The sequence below is a fragment of the Calypte anna genome, chromosome W (genome assembly GCF_003957555.1).
Source record: "Calypte anna isolate BGI_N300 chromosome W, bCalAnn1_v1.p, whole genome shotgun sequence".
Taxonomy (NCBI): domain Eukaryota; kingdom Metazoa; phylum Chordata; class Aves; order Apodiformes; family Trochilidae; genus Calypte; species Calypte anna.
This window is the reverse complement of record NC_044276.1, coordinates 7,461,690-7,480,253: the sequence shown is the minus strand read 5'-3', so window position 1 is coordinate 7,480,253 and position 18,564 is coordinate 7,461,690. Positions and strand designations below refer to the sequence as shown.

Genomic DNA, 18,564 nt, shown 5'->3' with positions numbered 1-18,564 from the left:
CTTCTTAAGAGGGTTTTTATTTTTCAGTCTCCTGTCAGTACCTGAGGGTCATGGACTCAGTCCTTCTAGCACCATTGGGCACATTATAGCACTGAGCATCCATGTCACCCTGTGGTGTTTTTAGTGTTCAAGACTTGCACAGCTAATTGGAGAGATTCCAGTGTTGAGGAAGATTAAAAAGAGCATCAAATAAATTTTTTTAAAAGTTCAATTTTACTGGTTTTCAGTTTAGAATTTTATATTCAACTGGTATTGGTGCAGAGTGTCTCTGCAGGAGACATGGACGGTGAAGAAAAACATTTGATGTCCAACACTCCATGGAGAACATTGCTCCTTACCTCCCCAAACACAACATTGCTCTCATTGCCTCCCTGGGAAGGCTCTGGGATAATTTGAACAACCTGCTGCTCAAAGCAGCACCCAGGGGAGAGGCATCTGAATAAACAAAGAGCAGGAGAAGGGGACAATTGGAGAGGAATGGGAATGGCCTTTGTCTGCACAGTCTGTGTCTGAAAAGGTGACTTTAGAAATGGTCCCTGTATCACCACCACCAGGCAGAAGTTTATGTTTAGGCTCTGCACTTAGTTTGCTCTTTGCCCCTTCTTGGGGTATCACGGAGGTGTTGTTCATTTTTCCTATAGTTTTTATTGCTCATCTTCACACCCCACTGCCCCCAGGAAAAGTCCTGACCCACAAGTGGGGGAGGGGCTCTGCCTTCCCATTGCCTGGGGTTTCGAGTTTGGCCTGACAGATCCATAAAATAAATAAATGCATAAATACATAAACACACAAATAAATAAATATCTGTTTCTTCAGAGCCACCTTTACAGAATCTTTTCCTCCCTGAAATCATGGTCTCCAGTGACCTTCTCTAACAAGTCTCTGGGGAGGCTTTGTCAGTAATAGGACCCAATGGGGCCTATCAGTACTTAAAGATAAATTGGTTAGGGTTTTTTTGGCTTTAACTTCTTAAGAGGGTTTTTATTTTTCAGTCTCCTGTCAGTACCTGAGGATCATGGGCTCAGTCCCTCTGGCACCATTGGGCCCATTACAGCACTGAGCATCCATGTCCCCCTGTGATGTTTTTAGTGTTCAAGACTTGAACAGCTAATCAGAGAGGTTCCAGTGTGGGGGAAGATTACAAAGAGCATCAAATAAATCTTTTAAAAAGTTCAGTTTTACTGGTTTTCAGTTTAGAAATTTATATTCAACTGGTATTGGTGCAGAGTGTCTCTGCAAGAGGCCTGGACAGTGAGGAAAAGCCTTTGAGGTTCATCACTCCTCACCACCCCAAACACAACATTGGTCTCATTAGCTCCCTGGGAATGGTCTTGGAAAATTTGCCTCCACCATTTTGTCATCATCACCTCGTCACCACCACCTTGTCAGTGCCACCACTTCTACCCTCCATCCAGCAGCTGTTGCTCTTTCAGCTCACTCCTATCCCTACGCTGCCGCTTCATACCCACTCACCCACCCCGCATGGCACCAGCATCATCGGGGTCTCTGCAGGGAGCCCCGAGCGCTGGCAGCGATTGTCCTGTCACACAATGAGGGGATGGGGGCAGCGGCAGCAAGCCCGTTCCTGCCCTGCCTGCAGGACACCTTCCCTTAGAGGCAGGAGGAGCAATGCATGACAAGTATCCCTTTCCAAAAGCCTGCAGCAGCCTCTCTTTCCTACGGCAGCTGCTTTCTGCGCTGCCATCAATAACGCCCTGTAGGCTGCACTTTGCATTTCCCCATAAGAAAGGAAATGGTCGTTCTTGGCATCACCCAGCACAGATAGAATGTCGTCGCTTTGGAAGAAAACTCAACACAAAAAGGGGGGAAAAAACACTCCTACTCTGCCAACCCCTTTCCTTATTACGTTCCTTTTGTTTCCAAAAGCACATTGATCCTTTCTTAGTTTCCTTCCAGGCCCTTTAGGTCGCACCCAATCCGTTCTTTAAACCACCATTATTTGTCATGTTCCTTTTTTATAGCTTTCTTCTCTCTTGCTAAAAAATCTCCAGGCTAGTAACACTTCCAGATTTCTACTATCTGCTTTTCATAGTTTTTCCAATTTTACCCTTATGTCTTTTGTATGTTGTTCCAAAAACAAGGAGACTGATTGTTGGGTACCTATTTTCCTATGCTGAATTTGGATGGTGACTCAGAGGGACCCTGTTTTATTGCATAAAGTGTTCACCAATTAATCATTTTAAGAGTTTCCTTTTCTATCCCTGTTCTGGTTTTGGCCAGGATAAAGGTAATTTTCTGTCTTTGCTTTCAGCTAAGTTTTATATAGGTTGCTGTACTTGCTGAAATGAACAGCCAGTTTCTCAGACAGTGTCTGCTCCTAGGACTGATAACACTCGAAGTTTATAGCTACTGATAGAGACTGGTGTGCAGAGCCAAGGACACTGCTGAGTTCTGAGGAACATTTTGCCCTCCGGAAGGAGAAAAGGAGTAAAGAGGTCACACCTGCAACCCTCCTTTAGGGAGGAATGGAAAAAATAAATGACCAAAATTAACGAAACAGAGTATTCCAATCCATACATGTAATACTCAGTATAAATTGGAGGTATCATGAGGGACAAACCCCTTCCTGCTTCCCCTTCTTCACCTGTCCCTGTTTGCTTCAGCATCCTGGGAGGATTCCATCCATTCCTCTGCCTGGGGTCCTGATCCATACCAGCCTGAACCTGTGTGCTCCTGCATCCAGCTCCTGACTGCTGCCGACTCCAGGAGTCCAGCCTGGACTTTCCCAGGGCTGCCCTACAGCCTCGATGGTGACGTGAGAGTTATTGGGGGAGAGGAGGGAGGAATGTGGTTTCCATTTTCCTGTATATTTGTATATATTTAGTAATTTTACCTATTTACCATTACTGTTTCATTAAAGTTGTGTAGTTTAGTTTCCAACCCATAAGTCTCTCTCCCTTATTCTCTCTCCTTTCCCTATCAAGGAGAGAGAGATTAATAGAGAGCGTCTGTTATTCGGTTTAATCGCCGGGCCAGTGTTAAACCGTGACAGATTTATTGGCGCCCAACGTGGGGCTCGAGCTGCTTGGCTCGAGTCCAGTTTAAATTTTTACTAAATTGCCTGAACAGTTTGAATTCCAACTCCAGTGAAAGAATGGCTTTCCTGAGCTGGAATCAGACCTTGTTCTTTGGAAATTTCACAGGGTTGGAGATTAAACCAATCATGCCATACCTTTTGTACTTAGGGTATGCAATCTGCTTATTTGCAGCTGGAATTGCTGTTAATATGTGGTTTTTCTTCCGTAAGAAATGCTTAAGAACCATCGTTGCAATATGGTCCTCCATATTGATGTATATCATAGTGCATGGTGTAGTGGTGTTTCATAGAAGGATTAAGAACTTTGTTGGTAATTACATTTTCAGCCTGCTTTTGAGGAAATACACCACTCTTGGGCTGAGTTCAATGGATTCTAGTCAAAATGGCATTATGATTGTTATAGTTTTGAACCTCCTGATTCTTGTAGGCATTGTTGTTCAGGTGTCTGTGAATATTTTCATGTGCTATCATATGTTGGTGAGGAATAAGACAATTACAACTAGGGGAACGAGTGCACCTCGTAAAGAGAGCACCCCCACTCCTGCCTCTGCAGCCGCTTCTCGCCCCCCCTCACGCAAGGGCACAACTCAGATAAAGCCGGCCAGCATTGCCAGCTTATCGGCTACAGCTCCAGTTGCTGTCTCTACTCCCACAGACAGTGCTGCTGCTCAGAAAGCAAGCCCTGCTGCTGCTACTGCTGCAGATACTACAGCCTCTCCCCCTCAGCCCACACAGTTACTTGTTGACCCTGTAACTAGGAGAAAAGGAAAACAATGGAAATCAGAAGCGAGCCTTAACCCTTCCAAGTCTGAACAAGATGACAAAGTGATAGAGGAAATAGAGGATAATGGCTCTCCTCCTAGACCAGCTAGAGCAGCTAGAGCAGAGTCAGATGAGGACTCAGACTCAGAATCTGCTCAGCTCTATTCCATGAGAGACTTGCGTACTCTGAGAAAAGATTTCAGCCGTTTTCCAGGTGAACCACTTCTCTCTTGGTTACTCCGATGCTGGAATGAGGGGGCTGCTACCATAACATTAACTCAGAAGGAAGCCAGGCAGTTGGGATCCCTGGCCAAAGATGCAGGTATTGATCGGGCATTTGGGGACAAGGCTGGAACTACCAGCCTGTGGAAACGACTCTTGAAGCTGTAAAGGAGAGATATCCCTATAAAGAGGAGATAGACTGCCCACAGATCAAAGCACGCAGACTTGGAAAAGCTATCAGGTATCTCGAAGAATTGGCTGTACGAGACGTGATCTATAATAATGATGACATTGAAGATCCCTATCACGTACCATGCCCTAAACCTATGATGCAAAGGTTTGTGCATGCTGCACCACCACCTTTTAATCATACACTATCAGTAATGCTATGGGTTCCTGCAGAGATAGATACAACTGTGGGTGATGTGATTAAAACTGTACGAGAGTGTGAAGATGCTGTCATAGCCCCTTGTCGGGCCTGGGTCTCAGCTATCAAGAGAGCATCTGAGGAATGGCATTCACCCCTTTCTCCTCAGACAGACGGAGGACGCCCCATTGCAGCCATTAAGAGGAGACGCCCTCCTATGAGACAGAATCGAGAGAAACAGAAATCAGTAAGAGGGACCCTATGGGTAATCCTGTGTAAATGTGGGGAGGACATGAAAAAGTGGGACAAAAAACCTACTGCTGCCCTACAGGACCGACTGATTGAGTTGATAAGTAAGCCGAAGGCAAAAGGAGGTCCTTCTAAAAAGATGGCTGCTCAAGTGTCCAGTGTGGAGTTACCCAACCCAAAAATGCTGGTGACTCAAGATCCCTGCACATCAGGTGTGAGTACTGGGGATGCAAGCTCCAGTAATGCACATACTGACAATGCTGTATGTGCTCAAGCTTAGAGGTGCCCTGCCTCCAGCCAGGTGGAGGAGAGGGACAACCGAATCTATTGGATTGTGTGGATTCGATGGCCTGGCACATTAGAGCCACAAAAGTATAAAGCCTTGGTGGACACTGGTGCACAGTGCACCCTAATGCCATCGAATCAGAAAGGCACAGACTCCGTCACTATTTCTGGAGTGACGGGGGGATCTAAAGAACTGACTATTGTGAAGGCTGATGTGAGCCTCACTGGAATAAAGTGGCATAAACACCCAATAGTGACTGGTCCAGATGCTCCGTGCATCCTTGGTATAGACTACCTCAAGGGAGGTGATTTCGAGGACCCAAAAGGGTACCGCTGGTCCTTTGGTACTGCAGCTATTAAGACTGAGAATGCAGAATGGCTGCATACTTTGTTTGGCCTTTCAGATAAGTCCTTTGTAGTGGGGTTGCTGAGGACTACAAACCAGCGTCTGCCAACTGCTACTTCAATAGTGCATCGTAGACAATATCGTGTCAACAGAGATGCTGTGGTCCCCATTCACAAGCTGATCCGGCAACTAGAGAGCCAAGGAGTGATCAGCAAGACTCATTCACCCTTCAACAGTCCTGTATGGCCAGTGAAAAAGCCAAATGGAGAGTGGAGGCTGACAGTGGACTTTCGTGCCCTGAATGAGGTGACACCACCACTAAGCGCTGCTGTGCCGGACATACTAGAACTTCAGTATGAGCTGGAGTCAAAGGCAGCCAGGTGGTATGCTACTATTGACATTGCTAATGCATTTTTTGCTATTCCTATAGCACCAGAATGCAGAGCACAGTTTGCCTTCACCTGGAGAGGTGTCCAGTACACTTGGAATCGACTGCCCCAGGGGTGGAAACACAGTCCTACCATCTGCCATGGACTGATCCATGATACCTTGGAAAAGGGTGGAGCTCCAGAACATCTACAATACATCGATGACATCATTGTGTGGGGTGACACAGCAAAGGAAGTCTACGAGAAAGGTAAGAAGATAATTGAAATCCTCCTAGAGGCTGGTTTTGCTATTAAAAGGAGCAAGGTCAAGGGACCTGCACAAGAGATACAGTTTCTGGGAGTTAAGTGGCAAGATGGACGTCGCCACATCCCAATGGACGTGATTAACAAAATAACAGCTATGGCCCCACCAACTACCAAAAAGGAAACACAGTCCTTTTTAGGAGCTGTTGGTTTCTGGAGAATGCATATTCCTTTTTATAATCAGATTGTGAAACCTCTCTATGAGGTTACTCGGAAGAAGAAAGACTTTAAATGGGGCTCAGAACAACAAGCTGCTTTTGAGAATATTAAACAGGAGATTGTGCAGGCAATGGCCCTTGGACCAATTCGAACAGGGCCAGACATCAAAAATATTCTTTACACCGGAGATGGAGGTGATGGTCCTTCATGGAGCCTCTGGCAGAAAGCTCCAGGAGAGACTCGAGGCCGACCTCTAGGATTTGGGGGTAGAAACTACAAAGGCTCCGAAGCCAACTACACAGCCACTGAAAAAGAGATCCTGGCTGCATACGAAGGAGTTAGAGCTGCTTCATAAGTGATTGGCACTGAGGCACAGCTCCTCCTGGTGCCACGATTACCTGTACTGGGTTTTATGTACACAGGTAGAGCATCTTCCCTTCATCATGCTACCGATTCTACCTGGAGTAAATGGATTGCTTTACTCTCACAGAGAGCTAGGATAGGAAGACTCGATCCTCCAGGAATTGTAGAAGCAATAACAGACTGGCCAGAAGGCAAACACTTTGGAATGCCACCAGAAAAAGTGGTAAAATGGGCTGAAGAAGCCCCACCATAAGATCAACTTCCAGAGAATGAGAAAAAAATATGCTCTTTTCGCTGATGGATCCTGTCATCAGGTAGGAGGCCATCGAAGGTGGAAAGCTGCTGTATGGAGTCCTACACAACTAGTTGCAAAAACAGCTGAAGGAGAGGGTGAATCAAGTCAATTTGCAGAGGTGAAAGCCATCCAATTGGCTTTGGACATTGCTGAACAAGAAAAGTGGCCGAGACTTTATCTCTATACTGACGCATGGATGGTAGCAAATGCCTTATGGGGTTGGTTAAAGCAGTGGAAGCAAAACAACTGGCAACGTAGAGATAAACCTATCTGGGCTGCTGAACTGTGGAAAGGCATTGCTGCTTGCTTAGAGAAACTTGATGTAAAAGTACGTCATGTATATGCATTGGAATGGCATTGGAATGGCATATGTATATGCATTGGAATGGCATTCACCCCTTTCTCCTCAGACAGACGGAGGACGCCCCATTGCAGCCATTAAGAGGAGACGCCCTCCTATGAGACAGAATCGAGAGAAACAGAAATCAGTAAGAGGGACCCTATGGGTAATCCTGTGTAAATGTGGGGAGGACATGAAAAAGTGGGACAAAAAACCTGCACTTCATGCACTTCAGCTGGGCTGCTGGTTTGTCTCTTAACTTGGGCTGTCCACCCTTGGGCTCCGTTCTGGAGAGCCTGGTTTCAACCCCTTCCCCCTTCAAGCCTAGTTTAAAGCCCTCCATTATCACAGAATCATCAAGTAAGGAGGGATGAGGAAGGACTTTTGACAAGGACTTGAAGTAACCAGACAAGGGGGGAATGGTTTCAAACTCAAAGAGGTGTTATTGACTTGAGATATGAGGAAGAAATTCTTTGCTGTGAGGGTGATGAGACACTGACCCAGATTGCCCAGAGAATCTCTGGCTGCCCCATCCCTAAAAGCTGCCTATTCAAGGCCAGGTTGGATTTGGCTTAGATTGGGTTTAGAGCCTCCTGGTCAAGTGGGAGATGTCCCTGCCCATGCAGGGGGTTGGAGCTAGATGATCTTTTAGGTCCCCTAAAACACAAACCATTCTTTGATTTGTGGCTCTACAAGCACAAAAGTGATGGTTATGGGTTGTATAAAATACCCCCATGAGTCTCAAAGGGGGGATTTGTTTGTGAAAAAAAACATTTAACATCCACAAAGGTTATTCCACTCTTAAAAACCTGAAGGGCTGGTATAATGGGGGTGGGGAGGAGGGAATGGGAGGACAGACTTCCTGACCTGATCACAAAAACAAAGACCTCAGGAGCCTGGAGATAAGCTGTTGAATCAGTGCTTTCAGGTGTAAATCAGGAGGACAATGACCAAGGCAGCCTTCACTGCCCTGAAGGTTCTTCTTTGTCTTTGGTCTGCATAGCAAACCATAAAGTTTTCTCTAAAGGGTTTCAGGCTTTGGGGAAATGTCTCCTGGCACATTTTCTGGGCAGATCTTAATAAACCAAATATCTCTGCTCTAGGTGGGGATTGGTTTTTAAAAATAGGAGACAACTGACAGAAGCCTGACTGCAGGCTGCTTGAGGCATCCTGTCTCATGACCCGTGGTATCACAGAGGTTTCAGGAGAGCTCATGAAGCATCCCTCCTAACAGAAAAGGAGCAGTAATGCTCCTCTGAAGAGCTGTGCCAGCTCCTGGAGTCTACAGCCAGGCAGAAACACCCGTGCCCCACGCTCCCCAGGCTCCCTGGCAGCAGGACTGAGCGGCCACCAGAAACTCTGCCTGGACAGAACCAGGAGGGTTTGGGGAGAAAAGCCTCAGAATCAGCTCCTCAGACACCCAGAGCTTTTGCCAGCTGTGATACTTGAGCATTTCAAGCACACAACTCTCACAGCAGCCACAGTGCCTCTGCCATCAACATCTTCAAGCAGGGGAAAGGAACTGCTCTGAGAGCTGCAGGGAAGAGGAGAGGGGCAGCTGAAAGCAGTCCCCGAGAGGAGAGCAGTGCTGGAGCAGAGACACCTTCCCCTCTGGGGAAAGGAGAGAGGGAGGAAAAGGGAGAGAAACTGAGGGGCTGGAAACTCAACTGCACAGCTGGCATGGAACAGCATTGCTGGAAAGGAAAAGAATGAAATCTAGACACAGAGAGACTAAAGCCATCTCACCTTCCTGCCCCTTTCCCCAGCCATGCTCACGTTGCTCAAATGTGACTTCTTTCTAAAATTTTATGTATTTCAGTGAGTAACTAATTTCACCCTGGTACAGAGTGCTCCTCTATGGGCTGCAGATCCACATCTGCCCCTCCATGCTCATCCATGGGCTGCAGGGGACAGATGCCCTCTCCCCACAGCCTGCAGGGGAACTTCTGTTCTGGCCCTTCCTTCATTCACTGACCTTGGTGTCTTGTGGAGGGCTGGGAGCAGGCTTCCACCTCATTCTCCATGGACATCTCGGGCATTTTCTACCACAGACATTCCATGGTAAACCCAGGACAGCTGCTGACTCCTGAGGGAGGTTCTCACCTGGTAATGGGAAATCCAGGTCTCCACAGCCCTTATATACCTCCAGGGTCACCATGGAGACCCCCATGACAATGGTGTCCAGGCACCAGACCCTGCATCACAAAGCCCTGGTGCTGGCTCTGGAGATGCCCAGGCCTGGAACTAGCTGTGACTGTGTCACAGAATCATGGAATCATGGAATGGGTTGGATTGGAAAGGTTCCAACTCACTGCATGCATGGGTAGGGACACCTCCACACAGCTGAAGCCAACCCGGTCCCTGTCCCCATGGAACTCTCTTCTTAATCCCATCCACAGCATCAGCCTCAGTCAGAGCTGGCGGACAGACAGCTGAGTATCAGCCAGCTGTGTGCCCAGGTGGTCAAGAAGGCCACCAACATCCTGGCTTGTATCAGGAATAGCATGGACAGCAGGAGTAGGGAAGTGATCGTGCCCATGGATAAAGACAGGAAAAAGTGTTGGTACAAGTGTTGGACACTGAGGCACTGTCACATCCTTCCAGGAGGACTTTGGATAACTGATGGCACTGTGACCCTCATCATCTCATGAACTTCCCACCCACCACATCACCCACCTCTTCAATCCAGACATCACCAGTCTCGCTACAAAAGGACAATGGTAGAGCATGTCAAAGGGCTTGCTAAAGGCCAGGTGCACCCCATGCCTTTCTGTCCCCTGCCCACTCTGCTTCAGCAATCCCCTCTTTGTCCTTCACCTGCCTGGAGCAGGCTGGACCCCATCACTGTCCCAGGGACTGAGGTCATAGAATCATAGAATCCTGGAATGTTAGGGGTTGGAAGGGACCTCTAGAGATCATCCAGTCCAACCCCTCTGCCAAAGCAGGATCACCCAGGGCAGGTCACCCAGGAACACACCCAGGTATGTGTTGAAAGTCTCCAAAAAAGGAGACTCCACAGCCTCTCTGGGCAGCCTGTTCCAGTGCTCCCACAACTCACAGTCAAGAAGTTTCTCCTCATGTTGAGGTGGAACTTCCTATGTTCTGGCTTAAATCCATTGTTCAACTGAAAAGAGATTGGCCCCTTCCTTTTGACACCCACCCCTCAGACATATATAAACACTCATAAAATCCCCTCAGTCTTCTTTTCTCAAGGCTAAGCAGACCAAATTCTCTCACTCTGTATTCATAGGAGAGATGGTCAAGTTCCTTAATCATCTCCTATCACTCCCTTAGACTCTCTCCAGTAGATCCCTGTCCTAGTAGAACTGGGGACCCCAAAATAGCATCCAGTATTCCAGGTGTGGTCTCACCAGGGCAGAGTAGAGGGGGAGGAAAACCAACCTAGATCTGCCTTTTGCTGATGCACAGCAGGACACCATCGGCCCTCTAGACTACCCATTTGGTCATCCCTTTGCAGAAGGATATCAGGTTAGTCAAGCAAGATTTCTCCTTAGTAAATCAATGTTGGCTGCTCCTGAGAACCTTCTCTGTGTTTGCACATTCAGAGTACTGAATATTCTCCTTTCCTACTCATTATTAGGACCTACATCTACCATTGCAGAGATATGGAATCCACTCAGTTTCAACAGAAGTTTTCTGCTTCTCCTCTTTCATCCTCCTGTGTGGTACTGACTGTGGCACAATGGACCTTCCAGTACCTGTGGAGAGCCTAGTGGAATCCTGAAGAGGGACTGCTTCCAAGGGCCTGGACTGATAGGATGAGGAGAAATGAGTTTAAGTTAGGAGTTTCTTTGGATTGGATGTTAGGAAAAAGTTCTTAACCATGAGGGTACTGGAAAAAATGGAACATGTTTTCCAGGGAGGTGTTTGAGGCCTCATCCCTGGAGACATTCATGGTGAGGCTTGAGGAGGCTCTGGGAAACCTGATCTAGCTGAGGGTGTCTCCAGTTACTGCAGGGGGGTTGGAATGGATGACCTTTAGAAGTCCCTTCAAACACAAATAATTATGTGATTCGCTGATTATAAGACCTTTGGCAACTTCATTTACAATGGAAAGTGCCCAGAGCTTTGCCAGAATGGGATTTTGAGGCCCCAAGCCAATGGCCAGTCTGGAGAGGATAATGGGCCAAGGCTCAGTGCTGTGAAGACTGTGGGCAGTAAAGGAGGATCCTGGGAGTGCCTGAAGGGTGGGTTTGGGCATGGTAGAGCTTTTCTTCACAGTGGGAAACTGCTTGGGCAGGAAAAATGGCCCAAAGTGCAGCTGGGGATGCCTGGAGTGGAAAGCAGAAGAAAGAAATGTCACTGCAAGGGCCATGCTGGGGAACACCACATCCCCCAGAAGGAGCCTGGATCAGCCCAAGGCTCTGTGTGCCAAGGCAGAGGCAGGGAGGACACAGAGATGTCAGGAGACAAAGGGGACATCAAGGTGGGGCAGGCGGGTGAAGGAGTAGAGCCTGCAGGGCAAGAGGCACAGGGGATGGGACAGCCCAGGACAGACTGTGGTGGAGATGAGAGGGAAAAGGTGTGGAAAAGCTGGAGCCACACTTGGCAGAGCCAAGCTCTCCATGACTTTGCTGATGGCTCTTGTCTCTCTACACCTGATGGCCATGGGGAGACAAGTGGAGCTTCCAGCAGCACTGGGGCTCAGGGCCTCCTTGTCCATGTGCAGGAGGCTGGGAGGTGCCGTGCCATAGTCCTGCCCTTGGCATTGCCCATCTCCACATCCCAGTGCTGCCAGGAGAGCCCTGAGGGCTGAGGGAGGGAAAGGATTTTCCTTGCCAGGGGCTGGGGGTCAGGGCTGGCACCTTTGGGGAATGGGCCCAGGGCTGGGTACTTTGCAGTCCTGACACACAGCCAGGCTTCCTCAGCACCAGAGCCACCTGCACCTTCCTTTTCCCCACCTGCCATCACTGCCTCCTGGTTCCTGCTCCCCCCACGCCCTGCAGGGGACGCTTTCTCAGGGCGGTCCCTCAAGGGGACCCAGGCACACGGCAAAAACTTTGGACTTGGACTCTGCCTTGGACTTTCTTGTTGAGAAAGAAGCTTCTGCAGCTTCCTCTCCTTGCCTGTTGAGCAATTGTCCTGGGCTCAGCATCAACACCCCAGAGGCCTCCTGACAGTTGTGAGCTGGGCTCCTGGGGTGGAGGGAGCTGCTGGCAAGTGGGCAGTGCTGCAGAGAGACAGCTCTAGGCTGGAACAGGTCCTCTGCAGAGTGCAGCAGGGCTGAGGGCACTACCAAGGTATCTGGGGGAGACAAGGAAGGCAGAGAGAGCGTCAAGGGGGTGAAGATGGAGGGGATGAGTGCCAGCTCAGTGGAGGAGAACCTTCCCAGCTTCTGACATGGTGAGTGTCTGGTGCAGGGCAGTGAAGCTGGTGCAGTTCCTGGAGGCATCTCCTAAAGCTGCAGAGCCAGAGCTGATGGGAGCTGTATAGGGGGGAAGGGGCTCAAGGTGTAAGGGGAATTGTGAAGAGGAGTGAGGGTGTGTGTGCAGGCAGGGGTGCCCAGGGCTGTCCTTCAGAGCTGGGTCCTGCAGCCCAGGGGCTGTGTGCTGGGGCAGGGACACTGCTGCCTGCTTGCCAGGGGCAGCTCTCAGCCTACCCAGGGAGTTCCCTGGTGCTGGCAGAAGCTGTGGCTGGCAGGAGACAGGGAGCACGGGGCAGGGTCCTGGTGCTGGTGAGAGCGGGATGAATGACTCAGGGCAGCTCACATCTCCAGATGATGCCCAGAATATTTCTGAGGGGACTTTTCAGGAGTCCCTTCAGGACAGGGCTTTTGTGCTCCAGTCTGGGCTCTCCTCTGGCTCTTCTTCCACTTGTCTCTGGCTCAGCTTAGGGGGATAGAAACTCAGATATGCAGGGGAGAGCAGGGCCTGAGACTCCTCTTGTATCACCTGGAGGGGGAATGGGAACCTCGGAACGTGCCTCCACCCACTCCCCCCCAAGCAGTTCAGCTCAGGCTCACCTTTCCATTGTTTTTAGGTGTTATGTGCCCTGTTCTTTAGCCCCTGCCCCCCCCGGATGGCTGCAGGGCAGAGCTGGGCACCCAGGGGCTGGGCTCTGTGAGCAGGGGCAGGAAGGGAGATGGGGCCAAAGAACTAGGTCCTGGCTGGGGCAGCTCCAGGCAGCAGATGTGTCCATGGCAAGGAGGTGTCCATCTTCCCTCTGCCCTTTGGAGCTCTGGGAAATGCCCTCTGTGAGGCTGGGGAGGAGTTGACCCTCCCTTCATCAGACCAGCTCCCCCTTCTCTGCATGCAGCCACAGGCAATCCTCTTGCCTTGCTCTGTTCTCCCCGAGTGCAGCAGAAATGCTGAGGGCTCAAGACATCCAAGAACATTCCACAGGAGAGATGGGGAGAGCTGAAATAAAAACCCAAACCTCCCTGAAACAGCCTTTTTCCACCCTGGTTCCTTTTACTGGGAATGCAGATGCAGGAGACCCCTTTTGTTTAGCACTGCTTTCATGTGACAAACTTTACCACTAACAGTATCTCTTTCTTGGGTGTTCCTATTGAGCTGCAGTCTGCACTCCAGAAGGAAAGAGATGAGAGCAGAATAGTTGGAGAGACCACATGTCTCTACTGCTTTACCAAACTGACCCTTTTCCTCCAGATTTCCCTTAAAGGCCAGCAGATATCTCAGGCATATCTGCCTTTAAAATACTCATCATTATTTTTTGGGTAAGTAGAAGAGAAAAAATGAAATCTTTCCCTTCAGGTATGATCTGCAGGCTGGTACATTGGGGGTAAAAATTCTAAGATATTCGTGGATGTCTAGAGTGGATTTAAACTGAATTCCCCCCGTGTTCCTTTTTACCAATTTCTTTTGGGCAGGACTGACACCTGCATAGCCAAGGGTGCAGCCCTTTCTCCATATGACCCCATCAGCCAGCACCAACCACAGCTCATGAATGGGACTTGCCAAAATTCTTCCTTCCTCTATGGAGCAAGATGCTTTGGGGATTTCTGTGAGCAACTAAATAGATCTGCCAAGAAAATTCTGACATTACTTATTTAAGATTTTTCTTTCTCTGACAGTGCACTATGCCCAGAGGCATCAGATGCCCAACAGCAGCTCTATCAGCTCCTTGCATTTGCAGACAGGCGGGAACTACAGCTCTTGCACTTCTGGCTCTTCCTGGACATCTGCCTGGCTGCCCTCCTGGGCAACGGCCTCATCATCACCACCATCGCCTGTGATCACCACCTCCACACCCCCATGTACTTCTTCCTCCTCAACCTCTCCCTCCTTGACCTGGGATCCATCTCCACCACTCTGCCCAAAGCCATGGCCAATTCCCTCTGGGACATGGACATCTCCTACAAGGGATTTGCTGCTTAGATCTTTTTTTTCCTCTTTTTTATTATAGGGGAGTTTTATCTTCTCACCGTCGTGTCCTACGACCGCTACATGGCCATCTGCAAAACCCTGCACTACAGGACCCTCCTGGGCAGCAGAGCTTGTGTCCACATGGCAGCAACTGCCTGGGGCCCTGGGTTTCTCACTGCTCTGCTGCACACAGCCAATACATTTTCCCTGCCCCTCTGCCAGGGCAATGCCTTGGACCAGTTCTTCTGTGAAATTCTCCAGATCCTCAACTCTCCTGCTCACACACCTACCTCAGGGAAATCTGGGTTGTTGTTTTTGGTTGCTCTTTAGGATTTGGCTGTTTTATTTTTATAGTGATGTCTTATGTGGAGATCTTCAGAGCTTTGCTGAGGATCCCCTCTGAGCAAGGACGGCACAAAGCTTTTTCCACGTGCCTCCCTCACCTGGCTGTGCTCTCCATGTTGATCACCACGGTTATGTTTTCCTACCTGAAGCCCCCCTCCATCTCCTCTCCATCCCTGGACCTGGTGGTGTCATTTCTGTACTCGGTGGTTCCTCCAGCAGTGAACCCCCTCATCTACAGCATGAGGAACCAGGAGCTCAAGGGTACTGTGTGGAAACTGGTGACCCGATTGTTTTCATAAGTAATAAAATCCCATTTTCTTATGCATATCATTTACAATCTATCTCATATCATTCATAATGTGTCTCATCACAGACTCAGCCTGCCTTCAGGGACTTCTGATGATGGAGACTTTTGGCTCTTTTTTACATGTGATAATGGTGTGCAAAAAGGAATCTCAATGTTTGTATCATTTTCAGTTCTTTATCTTCCTTTGTGGTGTCAAAGAGGCTGCTGGAAAGGTTTTGTTTTAATAAGGTCTTTGCTCTCTGTGCAATGAAAGACATAAGGATACAGCAGTGACTTCTTTAACTGATGTTCTTTTACTGAGATTCCTCTGATGTAAGGGTTGGAATCAGCAACACCTGGAGTCTTCTGAGAAGGAGTTTAGAAAGCAAGGGGGTTCACTCATGACTCAAGGAGAGGCCTTTCCTCATTCTTTTCCCTGATCCCTGATCAGTCCAACCATGTCTTTGCTCCATTTCCACTGTCCCTCTACAAATCATTGCCTCATATCCCTGTGTCAGCTACTCCAATTAAAACCCCTACATATCCTTTCCACATAGTAACAGAGCAATCCTTGACATCAGATCCTATTAAGTCACAACTTCTATATTAAAATCACCTCTTCCTGATATCTTTGTCACACGATTCAATGACATATGGTCTCTATTAATCCCCCTCCCCTCCTTGAGAAAGAAAGGAGAGAGAATAAGAGAGAGAGACTTATGGGTTGGAAAATAAACTACACAACTTTAATGAAACAGTAATGATAAATAGGAAAAATTACTAAATATATACAAATATACAGGAAAATGGAAACCACATTCCTCCCTCCTCTCCCCCAATAACTCTCACGTCACCACCGAGGCTGCAGGGCAGCCCTGGGAAAGTCCAGGCTGGACTCCTGGAGTCGGCAGCAGTCGGGAACCGGAGGCAGGAACACACAGACATGGGCTGGCACGGATCAGGACCACAGGCAGACGAATGGACGGGATCCTTCGAGGATGCCGGGTGAAGGAAGGGAAGCAGGGAAATCAGGAAATCCAGAAGTCTGGAGATCTGGAAATCCGGAAAAGATCTGGCTCGGCCCTCCTGATGCCTCAGATTTATACTGAGTGTGACGTATATGGGATGGAATACTCTGTTTGGTCAATTCTGGCATCTATCTTGTCTGTTCCTCCCCAAAGGAGGGCTCAGGTGGGACCTCTTTATCCTCCTGGAGGGTAAAATGTTTTCCTCAGAGCTGAGCACTGTCCTTGGCTCTGCATACCAGTCTCTAGCAGTAACTATAAACATCAAGTGTTATCAATCCTAGAAGCACACACTGTCTGAGAAACTTGCTGTTAATTTCAGCAAGTGCAACTACTTACAAGAGACTTAGCTAAAAGCAAAAGTACAAGACAGAAAATCACCTTTATCCTGGCCCAAACCAGGACATTCCACCCCTTATTCCATACCATTTGCGTCATGCTCCAATCATTACTATCTTTTATCCTTAAACATATCTATACACAAATTACTACTATCTCTCTGTGCTAAAATTCACTAAGTAATTCAGTCTATGATTGCAGATGTTCATCTATTGCTGTAGATTCTCAGAAGAAGGACCAATCTTCACAGTTCATGTCCATGGTCCACAAGTTGCAGGTTGCAGATGGTAATTTCAAGGAAGTTACTGGATGTCCGCCGATGAACCTAGTTCTGGTTTCATCACCACAAAATCATCCTGAAAAACACTCACAGAACACTGTTAGTTTATGCAACAGTTCACATAACAGTAGTTAAGGTGGGATGCAAGTTCACGACTCCCGAAGAGTCTATGCATTACTGATTAAATTAAACAAGCAGAAATTAGGAATTCTCACCTAGTGTTAGATTTCCTTGTGGTACACATTGTACTTCTCCATCTTTCATCATCACCCCCCGAGTGTGTCCAGGCCCTTGAGCGAAAGCAACCCCACGAATGGGTTTGCCTTTGCCCGAGGCAGGATAAACCCAAACTGTTTTCCCTAGCAGATTCTTTTCATACACCACAGGCACTTTGTCCCCATCTACTGTGTGTAGAAGATCTGACTGAGCAGGACCAGCTCGATTGATGGAACCCCTGGTATTAACTAACCAGGTAGATTTTGCCAAGTGCTTGTCCAAGTTTTTGAAAGTTCCACCACCAATTGCCTTTAAGGTAGTTTTTAACAGTCCATTGTACCTTTCAATTTTACCTGAGGCTGGTGCATGATAGGGGATATGGTATATCCACTCAATGCCGTGTTCTTTGGCCCAGTTATTTATGAGACTGTTTTTGAAATTACTTCCATTATCTGACTCAGTTCTTTCTGGTGTACCATGTCTCCACAGGACTTGTTTCTCTAGGCCCAGAATGGTGTTCCGGGCTGTGGCATGAGGCACAGGATATGTTTCCAGCCATCCTGTACTTGCCTCCACCATTGTAAGCACATAGCGCTTACCCTGGCGGGTTTGAGGCAGTGTGATGTAGTCGACTTGCCAGGCCTCCCCATACCTATATTTTGACCATCTCCCTTCATACCAGAAAGGTTTCAACCTTTTAGCTTGCTTAATTGCAGCACATATGTTACAGTCGTGGATAACCTGCACAATAGCGTCCAAAGATAAATCCACCCCTCGGTCACGAGCCCATCGATATGTTCCATCCCTGCCTTGATGACCTGAAGCATTGTGGGCCCATTTGGCCAAAAACAGTTCACCTTTATGGTCCCAGTCCAAATCTATTTGGAACACTTGAGCAGCCTCATCTGCTCGTTGGTTGTTTTGATGTTCCTCAGTAGCTCGATAGGAAGGTACGTGGGCATCTATGTGATGCACTTTTACATCAAGTTTCTCTAACCAAGCAACAATGTCTTTCCAGAGTTCAGCAGCCCAGACAGGTTTATCTCTATGTTGCCAGTTGTTTTGCTTCCACTGCTTTAACCAACCCCATAAGGCATTTGCTACCATCCATGAGTCAGTATAGAGATAAAGTCTCGGCCACTTTTCTTGTTCAGCAATGTCCAAAGCCAATTGGATGGCTTTCACCTCTGCAAATTGACTTGATTCACCATCTCCTTCATCTGTTTTTGCAACTAGTTGTGTAGGATTCCATACGGCAGCTTTCCACCTTCGATGGCCTCCTACCAGACGACAGGATCCATCAGTGAAAAGAGCATATTGTTTCTCATTCTCTGGTAACTGGTCATATGGTGGGGCTTCTTCAGCCCGTTTCACCACTTTTTCTGGTGGCATTCCAAAGTGTTTGCCTTCTGGCCAATGTGTTATTGCTTCTACAATTCCTGGACGATTGAGTCTTCCTATCCTAGCTCTCTGTGAGAGTAAAGCAATCCATTTACTCCAGGTAGAATTGGTAGCATGATGGGAAGATTCTCTACCTGTGTACATAAAACCCATACAGGTAATCGTGGCACTAGGAGGAGCTGTGCTTC

At 48.2% G+C, this 18,564-nt stretch overlaps 1 pseudogene; it reads left to right on the top strand.

Moving 5' to 3' along the window:
* Positions 1-15,128, top strand: part of LOC115600059 — a 35,740-nt pseudogene extending 20,612 nt beyond the window's left edge.
* The last annotated feature ends 3,436 nt before the right edge of the window (positions 15,129-18,564 follow it).